Here is a 6971-nt window from a genome sequence, read left to right as displayed (position 1 = left end):
AGCATTTATGTATGCCTAGCACTGAAGTATGCTCAGTGAACCAAGAGATAAATAAATCATGGTCTCTGTCTGCAGAGAATGACTCCCAACTAGGAGACACATTTAACCCAGGTAGAGCAATGAAGGAACAAAGTGATGATGGTGATAATGATGATGAGATGATGATGATGATGGTGATGATGATAGAAACAACAATAAGGATTCCCAGCATTTATAAAAAGTTTACTAGGGCTTCCCTGGTGACGCAGTGGTTGAGAGTCCGCCTGTTGATGCAGGGGACACGGGTTCGTGCCCCGGTCCAGGAAGATCCCACATGCTGTGGAGCGGCTGGGCCCGCGAGCCATGGCCACTGAGCCTGCGCGTCCAGAGCCTGTGCTCCGCAACGGGAGAGGCCACAACAGTGAGAGGCCCGCGTACCACAAAAAAAAAAAAAAAGTTTACTAAATGCTAAGCCTGAACCCAAGCTGTTGTACTCAATTCAGAACCCCTCTGATGCTCAGAAATATTTGCAGAGGGGAAGACTTGTAGAAAGTTTACCAAGTACTAGGAAGGTATTGCTCAGAGCAGTTTTATGTTTAGTCCTCACAGCAACCCTGTGAAGTAGGGTGAAAGTATCTGTAAAATGGATATTACTGCCATCCCCATTTTACACATGCGGAACTGAAAGCTCAGAGCTCTTGAGTGGCCCGCCCAGGGGAACCCAGCAAACAAATGGCACAGCTGGAATTTAAACCCAGGCACTCTGGTACCATTGTGTGCCCTTTTAACCACCTTGCCACATTTCCTACCTCAGCCAGGCCCGTGGAGGGTGGTACCAGTAATAGCTACCATTTGCTGGACATCTCCCTTGTAATGGGTTCTTTACACATCTTGTATCTTGTATCATCTTTCTTGTATCTCGTTTCATCTTCATGAGAACTCTATATATAAAGTTGGTATGATTATCCACACTTTATCTTTGAGAAAACTGAGGATCAGAGAGATTAATTTATCTACCAAGATCATGCAATGAATAAGTGGCAGAGGTAGGTGGGGACTCCCCCTGTCCCCCTCCCACCATACCCACTGCCCCAAGTTTATCTGGAGATCAGAAAGGAGCAAGATCACTGTAGGCTGTGGGCATTAGTGAAGGCTAATGAGTGTGGAGAAAGTGCAAGTTTGAATTTTTGGAGTGTTCAGTAGCAGGGTGATCCTTCCTGAAGGCCCTCAGCATGCACCTCCCCGATAAAAAATACACCTCTGCCTAAACCTTCTACCAGCTCCACCCGCCATAACGCTCAGCAGGTAGTAACAGCCTCCACATCAGGCCCTCACCTTCCCTCTTATGTTTACACAGGAATCCCCGTGTCTGGAGTGTTCCTGGAGACCCAGCCCCAGGGGGACCAGGTGGTCGAAGGGAAGATACTGGTCCTTGTCTGCTCTGTGGCTGAAGGCACAGGGGACACCATGTTCTCCTGGCACAGAGAGGACACGAGGGAGAGTCTGGGGCAGAAAAGTCAGCGTTCCTAGAGAGCAGAGCTGGAGATCCCTGTTATCAGGGAGAGCCACGCAGGGGGCTACTACTGCGCAGCTGACAACGGCTACGGCCTCATCCAGAGCGAGGCGGTGAACGTCTCCATGAGAAGAAAGTAGCACTCTCCTAATTAGCCAGAGAGTCCCAACTGGGGTCAGTTTCCTTCTGTGGCAGTGAGGATGTTCCAACGATGATACAGAACAGGGCCATGAAGAAGTTAAGAAGCCACCTGAACATGCTAGGATTGTTACTGCAATGGTGTTGGCGGCGGTGGCAGTGGCTACAGTGGCAGAAGAGCTAAAGGAGATGACAAGGGGAGACAGGAGGCAGGCTACGTGGCACAGCCAGAGGCACGCTCTCCAGAACTTATCAAAGCTCAACGGGAACTGTCTCTGCAGTGTTAGATCAGGAGGTGCGACAGTGAGAAAGAATCCCCGGGGCTCGAGGGACACTGTGTGGACACTTGGGTGAGGATGGAGTGGGTTATAAGTCTGTGCCAGCACGAGAGACCCTCTCTGATGGACCATCCTGCCTTTATCAGTTCCAGTGTCACATCCTGTCCTCACTTTCAGTACTTCTGGGGCCCAGGCCTTCACTGGGGATGCAGTGGAGCTTCGCTGTGAGGACAAGAGAGCATCTCCCCCATCCTATACCAGTTTTATCATGAAAATGTCACCCTGGGGAGCACCTCGGTGCCTTTTGGAGGAGGAGCATCCTTCAACCTCTCTCTAACCACAGGGCATTCTGGGAAATATGCCTGCAAAGCCGACAATGGCCTGGGGGCCCAACGTCATGGGAAGGACAAGTCCAACGTCTCCTTCCACTGTACTAGCTGCCATTATGCCAAACCATGGCTTGTGCATCCTTTCCATGGATTTTCCTCTCCCTCAAGGAATCGAAGGTAGCCTAGAGAGCCTGTCAGCTCTTCCAGCCTCTCCTTCTCATTGGTCTAAACAACAGCATCACTGGCCTTCCTGTTTCCCTGTCACTTACCTCATCAGGTAGGTGTGAAATAGGTACTGTACTAGGATCAAGGCAGTACTGGAAGTGGGGTAAGTGTACGCTCAGAGCTCTCAGCGAGCAAGGAGTTACAGCCAAACCTTGTAAGGAAAAAGTAGAAACCCTATGAACAAACCAGCTTCTAGGATTCAAAACTTTACTAGGATTATATCATTTAATCTCCATTAACAACTCTTATTTTACTAATGAGGAAACGAAATTTAGAATAAGTAACTTGCCCACCGTCACACAGCTAACAGGTGCAAAGATAGAACTTTAGACTAGGGCTACAGAATTGAAAAACTTTGCTCCCTGCCACTATTTTAATATGATGGTTATATAATTTTTTCCCTTTAATTTATTATTGTGGAGAAGTGCATTAATAGATTTCTTAATATGGAACAATTATTGAATTCCTGCTATAAACCCTTCTTAGTTGTTACATCATCATAGGGAGCAGCTACATACAACTTACTAATATTTATTTCAAATGTTTGCATCTTTATTTAAAAGTGAGTTTTATTTTTTGAACTAGTTTTGGTTTCAGGGATAGGTTAGCCTCATAAGAATGTTTTCAGAGGTTTTCCATATTTTCTGTGCCTTGCAGCTTAAAACCATATTGGAATTATCTGCTATTTGATAAGTCTTTGGAACTAGCCCAAACAACATTCTGAGCCTGTTAGATCTTTACCTCCATTGTAAAATCCTCTTTTTTATTATTCTCTAAATTTTCTTTCCTTTGTTAAAATAATTTGGATGATTTTAGCCAAATTTAATACATAGTATTCTCATCGAATTTTCAGACAGCCTTTATAGATGTGATTATGCTCTCTTCTCATTTCTGGTTTGTGTGACCCCTTTCTTAATCATATTTGCCATAGGTTTGTCTTTATTCCTCTTTTTAAAGAGCCAGGTTTGTTTTTTTAATTCACATCTATTTGGTTTTTGGTTTTCTAATTCATTTATTTCTCCTTTATCTTCAGTATATCTTTCTTCCTTTTTAAGTTTATTTTATGTGGTTCTTTAATGTCTTATTCAGTTTTCATCTTTGTTTCCTAATAAATGCATTAAAAACTGCATGGTTTCTTCTCAGTACCATTTTGTCTCATCCTACAAGTTTTGATGTATAATATTTTTATTTGTCTAATTTCCAAAGCATGTGAAATATGTTTCACATGTTTATTTTAAACTTGAGACAACAATTTCTTATGAATACATTTTTATCCTCTATTTTATTAATTTCTTATAGATTTCTTTTTAAAAAACTTTCCATTATAGATTTTTTATTATCCTTGTATTAAATTTTATCAAAGAATATGGTCTGCATAATTTTTACACTGGGAATTTACTGAGAATTTCTTTATGACCTAACACACAGTCAACAATTTTCTAAATATTATAAATGGAATTTGAAAAGAATGTGAATTTTCTGTTTAGGATATACAAAGTTCAGTATTTATTTTTTATTAAATTAGGCTAGCTTCTTGATCTATTCAGTTTCTATAGAGTCTTACATATGTTTGCTCTTTTTAATCTATTAATTTTTGAGAATCGTATTCACATTATTACCTATAGTTCTTTTAAATTTAGCTTTTTACAGAGGCTTTGCCAAGAACTTGGTAATTGACTGTGTAAGATGTGACATTTTGGTTGTTAATGACAGAAATTCCATACAAAAGGGCTTGGTCCAAAAAAAAAGAAATGAAGTTGGTGAGAGGGGTCAGGTATGGACATGGCTAATGTGCGACTGGCCAAGCATTCTGTCTTTGCCTCCCCTCTTTCCTCTGTATTTCTCCATTAGCTTAACTCTCAGACAGGCAAAGCTGGCCACTGACATCTCCAGGCTTATATCCCTTCTTTCTGCTAGATATCCCAGAGAAAAGAGTCTCTTTACATATTACTCCAGTTTAAAAAACACCAAATAAATAGGCAGAGATTAGGGATTGACCAGTCTGTGTGATGTGTTCACCCCTTTCCCTCTGCAGAGAATATGAGCCTGTGATTGGTGAAGTCAGTAACAGAGTGGAGCAAAAGAAAACTGAGTAATTCAACTGACCTATTCTAAGCCTTTCCCTATTCTAAGCCTCGGTGTCCATTTCTGGGAAATATCTAGCTCTAACATCCTCTTTTTCTAAGATCTTTCTGAGCTCATGAGAATCAAACCATAAGTCTCTATGTGCCCATATTCCTTTGTTTTCAGAAAGCAAAAGCTTTTCCTAGGTGTCTTTGAGTGAGGGCCTTAGGTGGGGTGGGATGCTCTTAGGAGATGGTAATAGCATGGGATAGAGCAAAGCTCTGTGGTTCCCAACTCAGAAAGCCCCCTATCCCCACACCACATATCACCACCACTATCAAACAACCTCTCTTAACACTGGGAACTGCCCTAAGAGGACATTTCTTTCTTTCTTCTTTTTTTTAAAAAAATTTATTTATTTCTTTTTATTTTTGGCTGCGTTGGGTCTTCGTTGCTTTGTGAGGGCTTTCTCTAGTTGCAGTGTGTGGGCTTCTCATTGCAGTGGCTTCTCTTGTTGTGGAGCACGGGCTCTAGGCACGCAGGCTTCGGTAGTTTTGGCACATGGGCTCAGTAGTTGTGGCGCCCGGGCTTAGTTGCTCCATGGTATGTGGGATCTTCCCGGACCAGGGTTCGAACCCGTGTCCCCTGCATTGGCAGGTGGATTCTTAACCACTGCGCCAGCAGGGAAGCCCAAGTGGACATTTCTGAGTGCCCTCTGACCCCTTCTGTTTGCAGAACGTCCACCTAAAATCCGCTTGGTGAATGGTGCCCACCACTGCAATGGGCGGGTGGAGGTGGAAAAGGAAGGTCGCTGGGGCACTGTGTGTGATGATGGCTGGGACATGAAGGATGTGGCCGTGGTGTGCCAGGAGCTGGGCTGTGGAGCGGCCAAGCACACACCTGCAGGCATGTTGTATCTGCCAGTGGCAGAAGAGGACTGACCTGTATTTATTCAGGTAGCCCTGTGCAGTGGGACAGAAGAGGCCCTGGCTGAATGTGAACAGGTGGAGACCTTTGACTGTGGGCATGATGAGGATACAGGCGCAGTGTGTGAAGGTGGGTGATCTCAGGGCCTGGGGCATGGAAACTGGCTTACCCACCTCCGAGGCCCTTCTCTATGCTGCCTCCAATCCACCTTGATACTCACCATTGCCCCTGCCGCCTTTAGAACCATTCACCCATTCTACACTAGCATGTGGTCAGGACAACACCGTTAGTTCATATTAGGTAGTCCAGAATTATAAAGGACTCTCTTATGCATGCTATTATTAACCTGTATCTGCCACCTCAAAAGATAAGATGTTGGCATTTTCACAGCCATGAGTTTGGCCATAATACCAGGAAAATAATTATGGAACCATAGAATTACACAGTTTGAGTGATTTTAATCCAGGTCACACTGTTTATATTGTTCTATAATCCCAGCAGCTCTTCTGCATTCTCTCCCCTAAACAACTCTACTCATCAAAATGAATCCCAGAATAGAAGGAGCACTGGGTGGGGAAGATCCAGATGCTCCTTCTCTCTCAAGATCCTGATGGGACAGGGGGTGAGGGATGGGAAGGACATTGGAAAGACTCTGGGTCCGTCAAGGAAACCAGGCCACAAACTGAGGGTGGAAGTGAAATAAAGAAAGCCCACTGAAGATCCCAAAGCCTCTATAACACTTGTGACTAGAGCAGAAGCCAGTGGGACTGCTCCCTCAGGCCCAGCCACAGACCTTGTCTCTGGTGGAGCACCACAGTCCCCTGGGCCAGGAGTGCAGAAGCAGCCCTTGAGAGGCGGTGAAAAGAAGCATCCTTAGAACTATTGAGCCCATGCCCAGTTTTAGGAGCATCTAAAGGCCTGTGGCTCATTCAGGAAAAAGAATCAGCTTTGGAAACCAGAAAGGATCCAGGATTTATAGTCAGCTATGCAGAGATTGAGACCTGCCTGCTTCACCCACTTACCAGCCATAGAAGCAGCAAACTTCTCTGAAGCTCATTATCTCTGTCAGAAAAGTGGGATAATACCTGGCCCAGCTTCCTGACAGAGCTGGGACAAGATTGAACACTCATCACTCATAAAGACCTTTTGGAAATAGCAAAGTCCAGGAAGAAGTCCCAGGGCCAGCTTACTGATTTGGGATGGTCTCCATGAGAGGGACAGGTCTGGGGCTCAGGTTTGGCCTTCTTCCTTATACTGGGCTTCACATCTCCAGGGAGACACCGTGAGTTTGTCCGGAAAATCCCTTTTCAGATCTCCCTCTTCTTACCACCATTTTCCCTTTTCTCTACAGCATTCTGGCCTAGTTCTTTTTGAAGATAGGGAGACTAGAGACTGGAGACTGAGCAGGCCTCAGATTCTCTCCTTTTTGGCCTCCCAGGCCTGGTTGGTCCAACAGTTCTGGACAGACCTTAATGCTTTACCTGTGGTTCCATTGCGGCTCCCCTCAACAGGACTCTA

General features: G+C 44.6%; 1 pseudogene across 1 annotated transcript; it reads left to right on the top strand.

Annotated features, from left to right (window-relative positions):
- Positions 1–711: 711 nt before the first annotated feature.
- On the top strand, positions 712–5590 carry LOC308629845 (Fc receptor-like protein 2; annotated as a pseudogene). The gene is made up of 4 exons: positions 712–745; positions 1337–1624; positions 2055–2338; positions 5262–5590. The product of its transcript is annotated as an Fc receptor-like protein 2 (transcript).
- Positions 5591–6971: the final 1381 nt, after the last annotated feature.

Source organism: Mesoplodon bidens, assembly GCF_964165515.1.
Source record: "Mesoplodon bidens genome assembly, chromosome: 2".
In the NCBI taxonomy this organism is placed as follows: domain Eukaryota; kingdom Metazoa; phylum Chordata; class Mammalia; order Artiodactyla; family Ziphiidae; genus Mesoplodon; species Mesoplodon bidens.
This window is presented reverse-complemented; position numbering and strand designations above follow the sequence as displayed.